Source organism: Scyliorhinus torazame, unplaced genomic scaffold, assembly GCF_047496885.1.
Source record: "Scyliorhinus torazame isolate Kashiwa2021f unplaced genomic scaffold, sScyTor2.1 scaffold_848, whole genome shotgun sequence".
In the NCBI taxonomy this organism is placed as follows: Eukaryota; Metazoa; Chordata; class Chondrichthyes; order Carcharhiniformes; family Scyliorhinidae; genus Scyliorhinus; species Scyliorhinus torazame.
This window is the reverse complement of record NW_027308575.1, coordinates 46120-68135: the sequence shown is the minus strand read 5'-3', so window position 1 is coordinate 68135 and position 22016 is coordinate 46120. Positions and strand designations below refer to the sequence as shown.

General features: G+C 58.0%; 1 long non-coding RNA gene across 1 annotated transcript; it reads left to right on the top strand.

Annotated features, from left to right (window-relative positions):
• The first annotated feature begins 398 nt into the window (after window positions 1-398).
• On the top strand, window positions 399-19662 carry LOC140406754 (uncharacterized). The gene is made up of 3 exons (XR_011939277.1): window positions 399-553; window positions 18218-18307; window positions 19139-19662. It is a non-coding gene; the product is annotated as an uncharacterized lncRNA (long non-coding RNA).
• The last annotated feature ends 2354 nt before the right edge of the window (window positions 19663-22016 follow it).

Sequence of the window (22016 nt, the reverse complement as noted above, 5' to 3'; positions counted from 1 at the left end):
CGGGGGAGACTGATACCTCACTCTGTAGCAGGGGGAGAGTGACAGGGGAGACTGAAACCTCACTCTGTAGCAGGGGGAGAGTGACAGGGAGACTGAAACCTCACTCTGTAGCAGGGGGAGAGTGACGGGGGGAGACTGAAACCTCGGTCTGTAGCACGGGGAGAGTGACGGGGGGTGGAAGACTGAAACCTCGCTCTGTAGCACGGGGAGAGTGACGGGGGGAGACTGAAACCTCACTCTGTAGCACGGGGAGAGTGACGGGGGGGGAGACTGAAACCTCACTCTGTAGCACGGGTAGAGTGATGGGGGAGACTGAAACCTCACTCTGTAGCACGGGGAGAGTGATGGGGGGAGCACTGACTGGAATCTGAGTGACTTCTCTCTGTAAATCCAGGAATTTGCCCTGCAGCTGTTAAGGAAAGAGATGATGGCGCTGAGAATGAGTAAGGGGCGGGAACCCTCAGGGCAATCCCAGAAAGCTGCCGACTTCCCGGATAGGGCGAAGGAGGACTGGCTGAGGAGCAGCAGTCCCTGCTCCCTCAACGTGGACCATGTGAGTGACTTCTTCAAATTCCATTTCCAAACCTGCTTCAATACGTCCACACACACACTGACTCTCACTGGGGTACGGGTCCCACACACACTGACTCTCACTGGGGTACGGGTCCCACACACACTGACTCTCACTGGGGTACGGGTCCCACACACACTGACTCTCACTGGGGTACGGGTCCCACACACACTGACTCTCACTGGGGTACGGGTCCCACACACACTGACTCTCACTGGGGTACGGGTCCCACACACACTGACTCTCACTGGGGTACGGGTCCCACACACACTGACTCTCACTGTGGTACGGGTCCCACACACACTGACTCTCACTGGGGTACGGGTTCCACACACACTGACTCTCACTGGGGTACGGATCCCACACACACTGACTCTCACTGGGGTACGGGTCCCACACGCACTGACTCTCACTGGGGTACAGGTCCCACACGCACTGACTCTCACTGGGGTACGGGTCCCACACACACTGACTCTCACTGGGGTACGGGTCCCACACACACTGACTCTCACTGGGGTACGGGTCCCACACACACTGACTCTCACTGTGGTACGGGTCCCACACACACTGACTCTCACTGGGGTACGGGTTCCACACACACTGACTCTCACTGGGGTACGGATCCCACACACACTGACTCTCACTGGGGTACGGGTCCCACACGCACTGACTCTCACTGGGGTACGGGTCCCACACGCACTGACTCTCACTGGGGTACGGGTCCCACACACACTGACTCTCACTGAGGTACGGGTCACACACACACTGACTCTCACTGGGGTAAGGGTCCCACACACACTGACTCTCACTGGGGTACGGGTCCCACACACAGTGACTCCAACTGGGGTACGGCTCCCACACACACTGACTCTCACTGGGGTACGGGTCCCACACACACTGACTCTCACTGGGGTACGGGTCCCACACACACTGACTCTCACTGGGGTACGGGTCCCACACACACTGACTCTCACTGGGCTACGGGTCCCACACACACTGACTCTCACTGGGGTACGGGTCCCACACAGACGGACTCTCACTGGGGTACAGGTCCCACACACACTGACTCTCACTAGGGTACGGGTCCCACACACACTGACTCTCACTGGGGTACGGGTTCCACACACACTGACTCTCACTGGGGTCGGGTCCCACACACACTGACTCTCACTGGGGTACAGGTCCCACACACACTGACTCTCACTGGGGTATGGGTCCCACACACACTGACTCTCACTGGGGTACGGGTCCCACACACACTGACTCTCACTGGGGTACGGGTCCCACACACACTGACTCTCACTGGGGTACGGGTCCCACACACACTGATTCTCACTGGGGTATGGGTCCCACACACACTGACTCTCACTGGGGTACGGGTCCCACACACACTGACTCTCACTGGGGTACGGGTCCCACACACTGACTCTCACTGGGGTACGGGTCACACACACACTGACTCTCACTGGGGTACGGGTCACACACACACTGACTCTCACTGGGGTACGGGTCCCACACACACTGACTCTCACTGGGGTACGGGTCCCACATGCACTGACTCTCACTGGGGTACAGGTCCCACACGCACTGACTCTCACTGGGGTACGGGTCCCACACACACTGTCTCCCACTGGAGTACGGGTCCCACACACACTGACTCTCACTGGGGTACGGGTCCCACACACACTTACTCTCACTGGGGTACGGGTCCCACACACACTGACTCTCACTGGGGTACGGGTCCCACATGCACTGACTCTCACTGGGGTACGGGTCCCACACACACTGACTCTCACTGGGGTAATGGTCCCACACACACTGACTCACTGGGGTACGGGTCCCACACACACTGACTCTCACTCGGGTACGGGTCCCCCACACACTGACTCTCACTGGGGTACGGGTCCCACACACACTGACTCTCACTGGGGTACGAATCCCACACACACTGACTCTCACTGGGGTACGGGTTCCACACACACTGACTCTCACTGGGGTACGGGTTCCACACACACTGACTCTCACTGGGGTAAGGGTCCCACACACTGACTCTCACTGGGGTACGTGTCCCACACACACTGTCAGTCACTGGGGTACGAATCCCACACACACGGACTCTCACTGGGGTACGATCCCACTCACACTGACTCTCAGTGGGGTACGGGTCCCACACACACTGACTCTCACTGGGGTACGGGTCCCACACACACTGACTCTCACTGGGGTACGGGTCCCACACACACTGACTCTCACTGGGGTAGGGGTCCCACACACACTGACTCTCACTGGGGTACGGGTCCCACACACTGACTCTCACTGGGGTACGGGTCACACACACACTGACTCTCACTGGGGTGTGGGTCCCACACACACTGACTCTCACTGGGGTACGGGTCCGACACACACTGACTCTCACTGGGGTACGGGTCCCACACACACTGACTCTCACTGGGGTACGAGTCCCACACACACTGACTCTCACTGGGGTACGTGTCCCACACACACTGACTCTCACTGGGGTACGGGTCCCACATGCACTGACTCTCACTGGGGTACAGGTCCCACACGCACTGACTCTCACTGGGGTACGGGTCCCACATGCACTGACTCTCACTGGGGTACAGGTCCCACACGCACTGACTCTCACTGGGGTACGGGTCCCCCACACACTGTCTCCCACTGGAGTACGGGTCCCACACACACTGACTCTCACTGGGGTACGGGTCCCACACACACTTACTCTCACTGGGGTACGGGTCCCACACACACTGACTCTCACTGGGGTACGGGTCCCACATGCACTGACTCTCACTGGGGTACGGGTCCCACACACACTGACTCTCACTGGGGTAATGGTCCCACACACACTGACTCACTGGGGTACGGGTCCCACACACACTGACTCTCACTCGGGTACGGGTCCCCCACACACTGACTCTCACTGGGGTACGGGTCCCACACACACTGACTCTCACTGGGGTACGAATCCCACACACACTGACTCTCACTGGGGTACGGGTTCCACACACACTGACTCTCACTGGGGTACGGGTTCCACACACACTGACTCTCACTGGGGTAAGGGTCCCACACACTGACTCTCACTGGGGTACGTGTCCCACACACACTGTCAGTCACTGGGGTACGAATCCCACACACACGGACTCTCACTGGGGTACGATCCCACTCACACTGACTCTCAGTGGGGTACGGGTCCCACACACACTGACTCTCACTGGGGTACGAGTCCCACACACACTGACTCTCACTGGGGTACGGGTCCCACACACACTGACTCTCACTGGGGTAGGGGTCCCACACACACTGACTCTCACTGGGGTACGGGTCCCACACACACTGACTCTCACTGGGGTACGGGTCCCACACACACTGACTCTCACTGGGGTAATGGTCCCACACACATTGACTCACTGGGGTACAGGTCCCGCACACACTGACTTTCACTGGGGTACGGGTTCCACACACTGACTCTCACTGGGGTACGAATCCCACACACACTGACTCTCACTCGGGTACGGGTTACACACACTGACTCTCACTGGGGTACGGTTCCCACTCACACACTGACTCTCACTGGGGTACGGGTCCCACACACACTGACTCTCACTGGGGTACAGGACCCACACACCCTGACTCTCACTGGGGTACGGGTCCCACACACACTGACTCTCACTGGGGTACGTGTCCCACACACACTGACTCTCACTGGGGTACGGGTCCCACACACTGACTCTCACTGGGGTACGGGTCACACACACACTGACTCTCACTGGGGTGTGGGTCCCACACACACTGACTCTCACTGGGGTACGGGTCCGACACACACTGACTCTCACTGGGGTACGGGTCCCACACACACTGACTCTCACTGGGGTACGAGTCCCACACACACTGACTCTCACTGGGGTACGTGTCCCACACACACTGACTCTCACTGGGGTACGGGTCCCACACACACTGACTCTCACTGGGGTACGGGTCCCACACACACTGACTCTCACTGGGGTACGGGTCCCACACACACTGACTCTCACTGGAGTACGGGTCCCACACATTGACTCTCACTGGGGTACGTGTCCCACACACACCGACTCTCACTGGGGTACGGGTCCCACATACACTGACTCTCACTGGCGTACGGGTCCCACACCCACTGACTCTCACTGGGGTACGGGTCCCACACACACTGACTCTCACTGGGGTACGGGTCCCACACACACTGACTCTCACTGGGTTACGGGTCCCACACACACTGACTCTCACTGGGGTACGGGTCCCACACACACTGACTCTCACTGGGGTACGGGTCCCACACACACTGACTCTCACTGGGGTACGGGTCCCACACACACTGACTCTCACTGGGGTACGGGTCCCACACATTGACTCTCACTGGGGTACGGGTCCCACACACACCGACTCTCACTGGCGTACGGGTCCCACACCCACTGACTCTCACTGGGGTACGGGTCCCACACACACTGACTCTCACTGGGGTACGGGTCCCACACACACTGACTCTCACTGGGTTACGGGTCCCACACACACTGACTCTCACTGGGGTACGGGTCCCACACACACTGACTCTCACTGGGGTACGGGTCCCACACACACTGACTCTCACTGGGGTACGGGTCCCACACACACTGACTCTCACTGGGGTACGGGTCCCACACATTGACTCTCACTGGGGTACGGGTCCCACACACACCGACTCTCACTGGGGTACAGGTCCCACACACACTGACTCTCACTAGGGTACGGGTCCCACACACACTGACTCTCACTGGGGTACGGGTCCCACACACACTGATTCTCACTGGGGTATGGGTCCCACACACACTGACTCTCACTGGGGTACGGGTCCCACACACACTGACTCTCACTGGGGTACGGGTCCCACACACTGACTCTCACTGGGGTACGGGTCACACACACACTGACTCTCACTGGGGTACGGGTCACACACACACTGACTCTCACTGGGGTACGGGTCCCACACACACTGACTCTCACTGGGGTACGGGTCCCACATGCACTGACTCTCACTGGGGTACAGGTCCCACACGCACTGACTCTCACTGGGGTACGGGTCCCACACACACTGTCTCCCACTGGAGTACGGGTCCCACACACACTGACTCTCACTGGGGTACGGGTCCCACACACACTTACTCTCACTGGGGTACGGGTCCCACACACACTGACTCTCACTGGGGTACGGGTCCCACATGCACTGACTCTCACTGGGGTACGGGTCCCACACACACTGACTCTCACTGGGGTAATGGTCCCACACACACTGACTCACTGGGGTACGGGTCCCACACACACTGACTCTCACTCGGGTACGGGTCCCCCACACACTGACTCTCACTGGGGTACGGGTCCCACACACACTGACTCTCACTGGGGTACGAATCCCACACACACTGACTCTCACTGGGGTACGGGTTCCACACACACTGACTCTCACTGGGGTACGGGTTCCACACACACTGACTCTCACTGGGGTAAGGGTCCCACACACTGACTCTCACTGGGGTACGTGTCCCACACACACTGTCAGTCACTGGGGTACGAATCCCACACACACGGACTCTCACTGGGGTACGATCCCACTCACACTGACTCTCAGTGGGGTACGGGTCCCACACACACTGACTCTCACTGGGGTACGGGTCCCACACACACTGACTCTCACTGGGGTACGGGTCCCACACACACTGACTCTCACTGGGGTAGGGGTCCCACACACACTGACTCTCACTGGGGTACGGGTCCCACACACTGACTCTCACTGGGGTACGGGTCACACACACACTGACTCTCACTGGGGTGTGGGTCCCACACACACTGACTCTCACTGGGGTACGGGTCCGACACACACTGACTCTCACTGGGGTACGGGTCCCACACACACTGACTCTCACTGGGGTACGAGTCCCACACACACTGACTCTCACTGGGGTACGTGTCCCACACACACTGACTCTCACTGGGGTACGGGTCCCACATGCACTGACTCTCACTGGGGTACAGGTCCCACACGCACTGACTCTCACTGGGGTACGGGTCCCACATGCACTGACTCTCACTGGGGTACAGGTCCCACACGCACTGACTCTCACTGGGGTACGGGTCCCACACACACTGTCTCCCACTGGAGTACGGGTCCCACACACACTGACTCTCACTGGGGTACGGGTCCCACACACACTTACTCTCACTGGGGTACGGGTCCCACACACACTGACTCTCACTGGGGTACGGGTCCCACATGCACTGACTCTCACTGGGGTACGGGTCCCACACACACTGACTCTCACTGGGGTAATGGTCCCACACACACTGACTCACTGGGGTACGGGTCCCACACACACTGACTCTCACTCGGGTACGGGTCCCCCACACACTGACTCTCACTGGGGTACGGGTCCCACACACACTGACTCTCACTGGGGTACGAATCCCACACACACTGACTCTCACTGGGGTACGGGTTCCACACACACTGACTCTCACTGGGGTACGGGTTCCACACACACTGACTCTCACTGGGGTAAGGGTCCCACACACTGACTCTCACTGGGGTACGTGTCCCACACACACTGTCAGTCACTGGGGTACGAATCCCACACACACGGACTCTCACTGGGGTACGATCCCACTCACACTGACTCTCAGTGGGGTACGGGTCCCACACACACTGACTCTCACTGGGGTAATGGTCCCACACACATTGACTCACTGGGGTACAGGTCCCGCACACACTGACTCTCACTGGGGTACGGGTTCCACACACTGACTCTCACTGGGGTACGAATCCCACACACACTGACTCTCACTGGGGTACGGGTTACACACACTGACTCTCACTGGGGTACGGTTCCCACTCACACACTGACTCTCACTGGGGTACGGGTCCCACACACACTGACTCTCACTGGGGTACAGGACCCACACACCCTGACTCTCACTGGGGTACGGGTCCCACACACACTGACTCTCACTGGGGTACGGGTCCCACACACACTGACTCTCACTGGGGTACGGGTCCCACACACTGACTCTCACTGGGGTACGGGTCACACACACACTGACTCTCACTGGGGTGTGGGTCCCACACACACTGACTCTCACTGGGGTACGGGTCCGACACACACTGACTCTCACTGGGGTACGGGTCCCACACACACTGACTCTCACTGGGGTACGAGTCCCACACACACTGACTCTCACTGGGGTACGTGTCCCACACACACTGACTCTCACTGGGGTACGGGTCCCACACACACTGACTCTCACTGGGGTACGGGTCCCACACACACTGACTCTCACTGGGGTACGGGTCCCACACACACTGACTCTCACTGGGGTACGGGTCCCACACACACTGACTCTCACTGGGGTACGGGTCCCACACATTGACTCTCACTGGGGTACGTGTCCCACACACACCGACTCTCACTGGGGTACGGGTCCCACACACACTGACTCTCACTGGCGTACGGGTCCCACACCCACTGACTCTCACTGGGGTACGGGTCCCACACACACTGACTCTCACTGGGGTACGGGTCCCACACACACTGACTCTCACTGGGTTACGGGTCCCACACACACTGACTCTCACTGGGGTACGGGTCCCACACACACTGACTGTCACTGGGGTACGGGTCCCACACACACTGACTCTCACTGGGGTACGGGTCCCACACACACTGACTCTCACTGGGGTACGGGTCCCACACATTGACTCTCACTGGGGTACGGGTCCCACACACCGACTCTCACTGGCGTACGGGTCCCACACCCACTGACTCTCACTGGGGTACGGGTCCCACACACACTGACTCTCACTGGGGTACGGGTCCCACACACACTGACTCTCACTGGGTTACGGGTCCCACACACACTGACTCTCACTGGGGTACGGGTCCCACACACACTGACTCTCACTGGGGTACGGGTCCCACACACACTGACTCTCACTGGGGTACGGGTCCCACACACACTGACTCTCACTGGGGTACGGGTCCCACACATTGACTCTCACTGGGGTACGGGTCCCACACACACCGACTCTCACTGGGGTACAGGTCCCACACACACTGACTCTCACTAGGGTACGGGTCCCACACACACTGACTCTCACTGGGGTACGGGTTCCACACACACTGACTCTCACTGGGGTCGGGTCCCACACACACTGACTCTCACTGGGGTACAGGTCCCACACACACTGACTCTCACTGGGGTATGGGTCCCACACACACTGACTCTCACTGGGGTACGGGTCCCACACACACTGACTCTCACTGGGGTACGGGTCCCACACACACTGACTCTCACTGGGGTACGGGTCCCACACACACTGATTCTCACTGGGGTACGGGTCCCACACACACTGACTCTCACTGGGGTACGGGTCCCACACACACTGACTCTCACTGGGGTACGGGTCCCACACACTGACTCTCACTGGGGTACGGGTCACACACACACTGACTCTCACTGGGGTACGGGTCACACACACACTGACTCTCACTGGGGTACGGGTCCCACACACACTGACTCTCACTGGGGTACGGGTCCCACATGCACTGACTCTCACTGGGGTACAGGTCCCACACGCACTGACTCTCACTGGGGTACGGGTCCCACACACACTGTCTCCCACTGGAGTACGGGTCCCACACACACTGACTCTCACTGGGGTACGGGTCCCACACACACTTACTCTCACTGGGGTACGGGTCCCACACACACTGACTCTCACTGGGGTACGGGTCCCACATGCACTGACTCTCACTGGGGTACGAATCCCACACACACTGACTCTCAGTGGGGTACGGGTCCCACACACACTGACTCTCACTGGGGTACGGGTCCCACACACACTGACTCTCACTGGGGTACGGGTCCCACACACACTGACTCTCACTGGGGTAATGGTCCCACACACACTGACTCACTGGGGTACGGGTCCCACACACACTGACTCTCACTCGAGTACGGGTCCCCCACACACTGACTCTCACTGGGGTACGGGTCCCACACACACTGACTCTCACTGGGGTACGAATCCCACACACACTGACTCTCACTGGGGTACGGGTTCCACACACACTGACTCTCACTGGGGTACGGGTTCCACACACACTGACTCTCACTGGGGTAAGGGTCCCACACACTGACTCTCACTGGGGTACGTGTCCCACACACACTGTCAGTCACTGGGGTACGAATCCCACACACACGGACTCTCACTGGGGTACGATCCCACTCACACTGACTCTCAGTGGGGTACGGGTCCCACACACACTGACTCTCACTGGGGTACGGGTCCCACACACACTGACTCTCACTGGGGTACGGGTCCCACACACACTGACTCTCACTGGGGTAGGGGTCCCACACACACTGACTCTCACTGGGGTACGGGTCCCACACACTGACTCTCACTGGGGTACGGGTCACACACACACTGACTCTCACTGGGGTGTGGGTCCCACACACACTGACTCTCACTGGGGTACGGGTCCGACACACACTGACTCTCACTGGGGTACGGGTCCCACACACACTGACTCTCACTGGGGTACGAGTCCCACACACACTGACTCTCACTGGGGTACGTGTCCCACACACACTGACTCTCACTGGGGTACGGGTCCCACATGCACTGACTCTCACTGGGGTACAGGTCCCACACGCACTGACTCTCACTGGGGTACGGGTCCCACATGCACTGACTCTCACTGGGGTACAGGTCCCACACGCACTGACTCTCACTGGGGTACGGGTCCCACACACACTGTCTCCCACTGGAGTACGGGTCCCACACACACTGACTCTCACTGGGGTACGGGTCCCACACACACTTACTCTCACTGGGGTACGGGTCCCACACACACTGACTCTCACTGGGGTACGGGTCCCACATGCACTGACTCTCACTGGGGTACGGGTCCCACACACACTGACTCACTGGGGTACGGGTCCCACACACACTGACTCTCACTCGGGTACGGGTCCCCCACACACTGACTCTCACTGGGGTACGGGTCCCACACACACTGACTCTCACTGGGGTACGAATCCCACACACACTGACTCTCACTGGGGTACGGGTTCCACACACACTGACTCTCACTGGGGTACGGGTTCCACACACACTGACTCTCACTGGGGTAAGGGTCCCACACACTGACTCTCACTGGGGTACGTGTCCCACACACACTGTCAGTCACTGGGGTACGAATCCCACACACACGGACTCTCACTGGGGTACGATCCCACTCACACTGACTCTCAGTGGGGTACGGGTCCCACACACACTGACTCTCACTGGGGTACGGGTCCCACACACACTGACTCTCACTGGGGTACGGGTCCCACACACACTGACTCTCACTGGGGTAGGGGTCCCACACACACTGACTCTCACTGGGGTAGGGGTCCCACACACACTGACTCTCACTGGGGTACGGGTCCCACACACTGACTCTCACTGGGGTACGGGTCACACACACACTGACTCTCACTGGGGTGTGGGTCCCACACACACTGACTCTCACTGGGGTACGGGTCCGACACACACTGACTCTCACTGGGGTACGGGTCCCACACACACTGACTCTCACTGGGGTACGAGTCCCACACACACTGACTCTCACTGGGGTACGTGTCCCACACACACTGACTCTCACTGGGGTACGGGTCCCACATGCACTGACTCTCACTGGGGTACAGGTCCCACACGCACTGACTCTCACTGGGGTACGGGTCCCACATGCACTGACTCTCACTGGGGTACAGGTCCCACACGCACTGACTCTCACTGGGGTACGGGTCCCACACACACTGTCTCCCACTGGAGTACGGGTCCCACACACACTGACTCTCACTGGGGTACGGGTCCCACACACACTTACTCTCACTGGGGTACGGGTCCCACACACACTGACTCTCACTGGGGTACGGGTCCCACATGCACTGACTCTCACTGGGGTACGGGTCCCACACACACTGACTCTCACTGGGGTAATGGTCCCACACACACTGACTCACTGGGGTACGGGTCCCACACACACTGACTCTCACTCGGGTACGGGTCCCCCACACACTGACTCTCACTGGGGTACGGGTCCCACACACACTGACTCTCACTGGGGTACGAATCCCACACACACTGACTCTCACTGGGGTACGGGTTCCACACACACTGACTCTCACTGGGGTACGGGTTCCACACACACTGACTCTCACTGGGGTAAGGGTCCCACACACTGACTCTCACTGGGGTACGTGTCCCACACACACTGTCAGTCACTGGGGTACGAATCCCACACACACGGACTCTCACTGGGGTACGATCCCACTCACACTGACTCTCAGTGGGGTACGGGTCCCACACACACTGACTCTCACTGGGGTACGGGTCCCACACACACTGACTCTCACTGGGGTACGGGTCCCACACACACTGACTCTCACTGGGGTAGGGGTCCCACACACACTGACTCTCACTGGGGTACGGGTCCCACACACACTGACTCTCACTGGGGTACGGGTCCCACACACACTGACTCTCACTGGGGTAATGGTCCCACACACATTGACTCACTGGGGTACAGGTCCCGCACACACTGACTCTCACTGGGGTACGGGTTCCACACCCTGACTCTCACTGGGGTACGAATCCCACACACACTGACTCTCACTGGGGTACGGGTTACACACACTGACTCTCACTGGGGTACGGTTCCCACTCACACACTGACTCTCACTGGGGTACGGGTCCCACACACACTGACTCTCACTGGGGTACAGGACCCACACACCCTGACTCTCACTGGGGTACGGGTCCCACACACACTGACTCTCACTGGGGTACGGGTCACACACACACTGACTCTCACTGGGGTGTGGGTCCCACACACACTGACTCTCACTGGGGTACGGGTCCGACACACACTGACTCTCACTGGGGTACGGGTCCCACACACACTGACTCTCACTGGGGTACGAGTCCCACACACACTGACTCTCACTGGGGTACGTGTCCCACACACACTGACTCTCACTGGGGTACGGGTCCCACACACACTGACTCTCACTGGGGTACGGGTCCCACACACACTGACTCTCACTGGGGTACGGGTCCCACACACACTGACTCTCACTGGGGTACGGGTCCCACACACACTGACTCTCACTGGGGTACGGGTCCCACACATTGACCCTCACTGGGGTACGTGTCCCACACACACCGACTCTCACTGGGGTACGGGTCCCACACACACTGACTCTCACTGGCGTACGGGTCCCACACCCACTGACTCTCACTGGGGTACGGGTCCCACACACACTGACTCTCACTGGGGTACGGGTCCCACACACACTGACTCTCACTGGGTTACGGGTCCCACACACACTGACTCTCACTGGGGTACGGGTCCCACACACACTGACTCTCACTGGGGTACGGGTCCCACACACACTGACTCTCACTGGGGTACGGGTCCCACACACACTGACTCTCACTGGGGTACGGGTCCCACACATTGACTCTCACTGGGGTACGGGTCCCACACACACCGACTCTCACTGGGGTACGGGTCCCACACACACTGACTCTCACTGGGGTACGGGTCCCACACACACTGACTCTCTCTGGGGTACGGGTCCCACACACACTGACTCTCACTGGAGTACGGGTCCCACACACACTGACTCTCACTGGTGTACGGGTCCCACACACACTGACTCTCACTGGGGTACGGGTCCCACACACACTGACTCTCACTGGGGTACGGGTCCCACAGACTGACTCTCACTGGGGTTCGGGTCCCACACACACTGACTCTCACTGCGGTACGGGTCCCACAGACTGACTCTCACTGGGGTACGGGTCCCACACACACTGACTCTCACTGGGGTACGGGTCCCACAGACTGACTCTCACTGGGGTACGGGTCCCACACACACTGACTCTCACTGGGGTACGGGTTCCACACACACTGACTCTCACTGGGGTACGAGTCCCACACACACTGACTCTCACTGGGGGACGAGTCCCACACACACTGACTCTCACTGGGGTACGGGTCCCACACGCACTGACTCTCACTGGGGTACGGGTCCCACACACACTGACTCTCACTGGGGTAATGGTCCCACACACACTGACTCACTGGGGTACGGGTCCCACACACACTGACTCTCACTGGGGTACGGGTCCCACAGACTGACTCTCACTGGGGTACGGGTCCCACACACACTGACTCTCACTGGGGTACGGGTTCCACACACACTGACTCTCACTGGGGTACGAGTCCCACACACACTGACTCTCACTGGGGTACGTGTCCCACACACACTGACTCTCACTGGGGTACGGGTCCCACACACACTGACTCTCACTGGGGTACGGGTCCCACACACTGACTCTCACTGGGGTACGGGTCGCACACACACTGACTCTCACTGGGGTACGGGTCCCACACACACTGACTCTCACTGGGGTACGGGTCCCACACATTGACTCTCACTGGGGTACGGGTCCCACACACACCGACTCTCACTGGGGTACGGGTCCCACACACATTGACTCTCACTGGCGTACGGGTCCCACACCCACTGACTCTCACTGGGGTACGGGTCCCACATACACTGACTCTCACTGGGGTACGGGTCCCACACACACTGACTCTCACTGGGTTACGGGTCCCACACACACTGACTCTCACTGGGGTACGGGTCCCACACACACTGACTCTCACTGGGGTACGGGTCCCACACACACTGACTCTCACTGGGGTACGGGTCCCACACACACTGACTCTCACTGGGGTACGGGTCCCACACATTGACTCTCACTGGGGTACGGGTCCCACACACACCGACTCTCACTGGGGTACGGGTCCCACACACACTGACTCTCACTGGCGTACGGGTCCCACACCCACTGACTCTCACTGGGGTACGGGTCCCACACACACTGACTCTCACTGGGGTGCGGGTCCCACACACACTGACTCTCACTGGGGTACGGGTCCCTCACACACTGACTGTCACTGGGGTACGGGTCCCACACACACTGACTCTCTCTGGGGCACGGGTCCCACACACACTGACTCTCACTGGGGTACGGGTCCCACACACACTGACTCTCACTGGGGTACGGGTCCCACACACACTGACTCTCACTGGGGTACGGGTCCCACACACACTGACTCTCACTGGGGTACGGGTCCCACACACACTGACTCTCACTGGGGTACGGGTCCCACACATTGACTCTCACTGGGGTACGGGTCCCACACACACCGACTCTCACTGGGGTACGGGTCCCACACACACTGACTCTCACTGGCGTACGGGTCCCACACCCACTGACTCTCACTGGGGTACGGGTCCCACACACACTGACTCTCACTGGGGTACGGGTCCCACACACACACTGACTCTCACTGGGGTACGGGTCCCACACACACTGACTCTCACTGGGGTACGGGTCCCACACACACTGACTCTCACTGGGGTACGGGTCCCACACACACTGACTCTCACTGGGGTACGGGTCCCACACACACTGACTCTCACTGGGGTACGGGTCCCACACACACTGACTCTCACTGGGGTACGGGTCCCACACGCACTGACTCTCACTGGGGTACGGGTCACACACACACTGACTCTCACTGGGGTACGGGTCCCACACACACCGACTCTCACTGGGGTACGGGTCCCACACACACTGACTCTCACTGGGGTACGGGTCCCACACACACTGACTCTCACTGGGGTACGGGTCCCACACACACTGACTCTCACTGGGGTACGGGTCCCACACACACTGACTCTCACTGGGGTACGGGTCCCACACACACTGACTCTCACTGGGGTACGGGTCCCACACATTGACCCTCACTGGGGTACGTGTCCCACACACACCGACTCTCACTGGGGTACGGGTCCCACACACACTGACTCTCACTGGCGTACGGGTCCCACACCCACTGACTCTCACTGGGGTACGGGTCCCACACACACTGACTCTCACTGGGGTACGGGTCCCACACACACTGACTCTCACTGGGTTACGGGTCCCACACACACTGACTCTCACTGGGGTACGGGTCCCACACACACTGACTCTCACTGGGGTACGGGTCCCACACACACTGACTCTCACTGGGGTACGGGTCCCACACACACTGACTCTCACTGGGGTACGGGTCCCACACATTGACTCTCACTGGGGTACGGGTCCCACACACACCGACTCTCACTGGGGTACGGGTCCCACACACACTGACTCTCACTGGGGTACGGGTCCCACACACACTGACTCTCTCTGGGGTACGGGTCCCACACACACTGACTCTCACTGGAGTACGGGTCCCACACACACTGACTCTCACTGGTGTACGGGTCCCACACACACTGACTCTCACTGGGGTACGGGTCCCACACACACTGACTCTCACTGGGGTACGGGTCCCACAGACTGACTCTCACTGGGGTTCGGGTCCCACACACACTGACTCTCACTGCGGTACGGGTCCCACAGACTGACTCTCACTGGGGTACGGGTCCCACACACACTGACTCTCACTGGGGTACGGGTCCCACAGACTGACTCTCACTGGGGTACGGGTCCCACACACACTGACTCTCACTGGGGTACGGGTTCCACACACACTGACTCTCACTGGGGTACGAGTCCCACACACACTGACTCTCACTGGGGGACGAGTCCCACACACACTGACTCTCACTGGGGTACGGGTCCCACACGCACTGACTCTCACTGGGGTACGGGTCCCACACACACTGACTCTCACTGGGGTAATGGTCCCACACACACTGACTCACTGGGGTACGGGTCCCACACACACTGACTCTCACTGGGGTACGGGTCCCACAGACTGACTCTCACTGGGGTACGGGTCCCACACACACTGACTCTCACTGGGGTACGGGTTCCACACACACTGACTCTCACTGGGGTACGAGTCCCACACACACTGACTCTCACTGGGGTACGTGTCCCACACACACTGACTCTCACTGGGGTACGGGTCCCACACACACTGACTCTCACTGGGGTACGGGTCCCACACACTGACTCTCACTGGGGTACGGGTCGCACACACACTGACTCTCACTGGGGTACGGGTCCCACACACACTGACTCTCACTGGGGTACGGGTCCCACACATTGACTCTCACTGGGGTACGGGTCCCACACACACCGACTCTCACTGGGGTACGGGTCCCACACACATTGACTCTCACTGGCGTACGGGTCCCACACCCACTGACTCTCACTGGGGTACGGGTCCCACATACACTGACTCTCACTGGGGTACGGGTCCCACACACACTGACTCTCACTGGGTTACGGGTCCCACACACACTGACTCTCACTGGGGTACGGGTCCCACACACACTGACTCTCACTGGGGTACGGGTCCCACACACACTGACTCTCACTGGGGTACGGGTCCCACACACACTGACTCTCACTGGGGTACGGGTCCCACACATTGACTCTCACTGGGGTACGGGTCCCACACACACCGACTCTCACTGGGGTACGGGTCCCACACACACTGACTCTCACTGGCGTACGGGTCCCACACCCACTGACTCTCACTGGGGTACGGGTCCCACACACACTGACTCTCACTGGGGTGCGGGTCCCACACACACTGACTCTCACTGGGGTACGGGTCCCTCACACACTGACTCTCACTGGGGTACGGGTCCCACACACACTGACTCTCTCTGGGGCACGGGTCCCACACACACTGACTCTCACTGGGGTACGGGTCCCACACACACTGACTCTCACTGGGGTACGGGTCCCACACACACTGACTCTCACTGGGGTACGGGTCCCACACACACTGACTCTCACTGGGGTACGGGTCCCACACACACTGACTCTCACTGGGGTACGGGTCCCACACATTGACTCTCACTGGGGTACGGGTCCCACACACACCGACTCTCACTGGGGTACGGGTCCCACACACACTGACTCTCACTGGCGTACGGGTCCCACACCCACTGACTCTCACTGGGGTACGGGTCCCACACACACTGACTCTCACTGGGGTACGGGTCCCACACACACACTGACTCTCACTGGGGTACGGGTCCCACACACACTGACTCTCACTGGGGTACGGGTCCCACACACACTGACTCTCACTGGGGTACGGGTCCCACACACACTGACTCTCACTGGGGTACGGGTCCCACACACACTGACTCTCACTGGGGTACGGGTCCCACACACACTGACTCTCACTGGGGTACGGGTCCCACACGCACTGACTCTCACTGGGGTACGGGTCACACACACACTGACTCTCACTGGGGTACGGGTCCCACACACACCGACTCTCACTGGGGTACGGGTCCCACACACACTGACTCTCACTGGGGTACGGGTCCCACACACACTGACTCTCACTGGGGTACGGGTCCCACACACACTGACTCTCACTGGGGTACGGGTCCCACACACACTGACTCTCCTGAGGTATAATTTAAAATATCGGTGTCTCTTTGTTCATGATTTTGTCTCTCCTCTGATCGCAGGATGAAGCAGTAAAAGTTCAGAAGCCGGTTTACTTCTAAGACAGTCACAGGATCAGTTGTGAGTCACTTTGGCCTGGACCTCTTGTTCTGGTGAGTATTCTGCAGTCGCAGCTGCTGCCCTGGGCAGTGTCCACTTAGTTGCTTCAGTCAGGAGCCCGTGTGTAAGGCTTTGAATCCAGAGAGTGAGGACACCAGAGGGAACGCCAATTCCGACAAAGAGATCACATTGGTGTGTGTGTGGGGGGGGGGGGCATCAGCGGGAGGGCCCAGACCCCGGGGACAACAGGGGATTCCACAGAGCAAACGCACTTTAGAGAGTCAGTTGGGATCTTTCTTGCAGCGGGAGTCAGGACCAGACGGGATTGGATTTCCAGGATTAAACTGTGGACACACCTGTCCCGCCGCAGCTTTGTGGAAGCCTGGAACTTTCCCTCACGTTCGCCATGCTGAGTCCGTTGTTCATTTTAAACCTCGCTGGGTAGATATTCGTTGCGGAGTTTGCACGTTCTCCCTGTGTGTGCGTGGGTTTCCTCCGGGTTCTCCGGTTTCCTCCCACAGTCCAAAGATGTGCGGGTTAGGTGGATTGGCCATGCTAAATTGCCCATAGTGTCCAAAATTGCCCGTAGGGTGGGGTTACTGGGTTATGGGGATAGGGTGGAGGTTTGGACCTTCGGTAGGGTGCTCTTTCCAAGAGCCGGTGCAGACTCGATGTGCCGAATGGCCTCCTTCTGCACTGTAAATTCTATGTCTATGTCTATGTTCAAGGGCGACAGTTAAGGGATCTGTGCTAAAGACTGACGGGTGGAGTTGGGTCCTAGATCAACGATGATCTAACTGAATGGGAGAAACCAGCTCCAGGGGCTGGGTGACCTTCCTGTGTGTACCCTCTGACCCCGTGGTGTTGTTCTGTTTCATCGACAGATGGAAGCCCGGCCTGGCAATGCAGCACGGAGTTCAGGTGATTGACTCCAGCATCAGACAATCAGCAGGGCTGTGAGCGAGACACGGGGCACGTTGCAGGCAGGACCGGCAGCAAGCGTCCCCCTTAATGCCGTGGAGTTATTCTTTTTAACAGATTTTTATTTATTTGTACAGAATCAGAGACTATATTTTTATTGTGCAAACTAAATGAATAATCTTATCGCACAACTTTATCGGGGGCGGGGCATCAACTGTTGAAATAGCACTGACTTCTATTACACTGAACACATCTTGACAGCACCTGCCTTCCCTCAGTCTTTTCAGTAGCAGTACAAGGCCTGGAGCCTTGTGGGAGTTACAGGTCTGCTTGTGTGGCTATTGTCCCTTTAAGGGCAACACAGCAGAGTAAGTGGTGCGACCAATCGGGATTCAGTGTGGAATCACCCTGTGGTGAGAGTCTCTTAGGCAAGAGACATGTTCGGTCATAAGGTTACTTGTTAATAAATCCTCGTTTTGTTCACAAATGAAGTCTGTGAAAGTTTCTTACGGTCTTGGACCGAGCAGTTGCCATACCAGGCTGTGATGCAGCCAGATAGGATGCTCTCTATGGCGCATCTCAGGCAACAGAATTACACCACTCTGCAAGAAACAGAAGCCCACCTCAAAAGACTCAATTTCTATTTGTCTAACTCATGTAAATAATGTTTAGTTACTATTCAGGACTGAGTGAATTAGTTATTGAAGATTGTATAAGGGACTTGAAGGGGGAGGGGTGTGGCGATTGTCCCTTTCAGGGCAACACAGCAGAGTAAGGGTCACATGGCCTGAGCGACCAATTGGGAATCAGTGTGGAATCGCCCCCCATGGTGAGAGAGTCTCTTTGGCAAGAGACATGCCGGGAGCTTATTACAGTGCACATCATTACAGCCTGCGGGCCTCTTATAGGCTGGGGGGGACCCTCTACCCCAGTCAGAGTCACACGGCACAGGACCAGGGTTTGGAGGGTGGGGTATATTGGTGAGGAAGCCATATCCTTGCAGTCGATGTTCAAATGCAGCAAGACCTGGACAATATCCAGGCTTATGCTGGCAAGTGGCAAGTTACATTCGCACCCCACAGACGCCAGACAATAACCATCTCCGACAGGAGAGGATCTAACCACCGTCCCTTGACATTCAATGGCATTCCCATCGCTGAGCTCTTGACGTCTCAGGTAATACAGCAAGGCAATACCTGATCTGCCTCCAGCAGGGGCAGGAAGCATCATCTGGATTCCATCACCCCCCTGGCATTAGTGCTCTGGTGAGACAGGATATTTGTTTATTTGCCTCCCGTGTTACGGTACCCGGATCAGACACCAAATTTACATCAGGAAGGCCGGCGCAGTGGTTAGCACTGCTGCCTCACGGCGCCGAGGTCCCAGGTTCGATCCCGGCCCTGGGTCACCGTCCGTGTGGAGTTTGCACATTCTCCCCGCGTCTGCGTGGGTTTCGCCCCCAACAACCCAAAGATGTGCAGGGGAGGTGGATTGGCCACGCTAAATTGCCCCCTTTAATTGGAAAAACAAATTGGTACTCTAAATTTATTTTTGAAAAATTTATATCAGGAAACCGGATGTGACCCGCCAACAATTTTTCCATGTGTAAACTGTGAGGAAAGGAGACTTCACCCCCAGGGGCGATTCCACTGACTTCATTTATTAACACAGGATTAATCCCCATTCACGTCCAAGGTAAAAACAGCTTTTCAAGGAACAGTGAAACAGTTCTAAACATAACGTTCTTGGAGTTGACTTTCCAATCCATATCTAAACTGTCAATTAAGCAAAACCCCCCCACACACACACACACCGGTCTAATGCCACTTATTAATTCAGTTAACACTCGGGGGGCTTACAGACTTATTCACAACGTCCTTGGGACAGAAGCTTTCTCCTTTGCTCAGAACCCAGAGCAGAGGTTTCAGGGTGAAACTAAAAGAACACCGGGCAGGGCTGAAAAAGAGACTAGAAACGGACCCAGCCCCTCCCTTGAGTGACATCACAGCCTGCCCAGCTGTTAACTCTTAGCATGAGCAGACATATAATCTGGATAGCTGAACATAAGTTGTTGTAATAACGTGACTGCAAAACATGTACAATATATATTGAAAATTCCTATATTCGCCACACAAGGCTCACGCCTGTGTGTCTTTGGTGCTGTGGGTGTTTCATTGTGTTTTTGTGTTTAATTTGCTTTTTTCCCTCGCTAGAGGCTGCCGGTTTTTCCAGCTGCTTCACATTTCCTTCTGATACGTGAGAAATATCTGCGGATGCAGATTGATGAGGAGCGAGCGGGGCAGCGGGAGGGAGTTGCCCTGGGAATCCTCAACATGAACTCTGGACCCCACGAGGTCTCCTGGCTTGAGGTTAAACATGGGCAAGGAAACCTCCTCCTGCACCGGCCCCCATCGGCTGATGACTCAGTTACTGCTCCATGCTGGACACCACTTGCAGGAAGCGCTGAGGGTGGCGAGGGCGCAGAATGCACTCTGGACGGGGACTGCAATGTCCATCACCAGGAGTGGCTCGGTAGTGCCACCACAGACCGAGCTGGCCGGGTCCTAAAGGACAGAGCTGCGAGACTGGGACTGCAGCAGGTGGTGAGGGAACCAACAAGAGGGAAAAACATACTTGACCTCATCCTCACCAGCCTGCCTGCTGCAGATGTATCTGTCCATGAGAGTATTGGTAGCAGTGATCACCGCACAGTCCTTGTGGAGACAAAGTCCCGTCTTCACATTGAGGGTACCCTCCATCGTGTTGTGTGGCATTACCACCGAGCTAAATGGGATGGACTTCGAACACGTCTATCAACTCCATACTGGGCATGGATGTGGC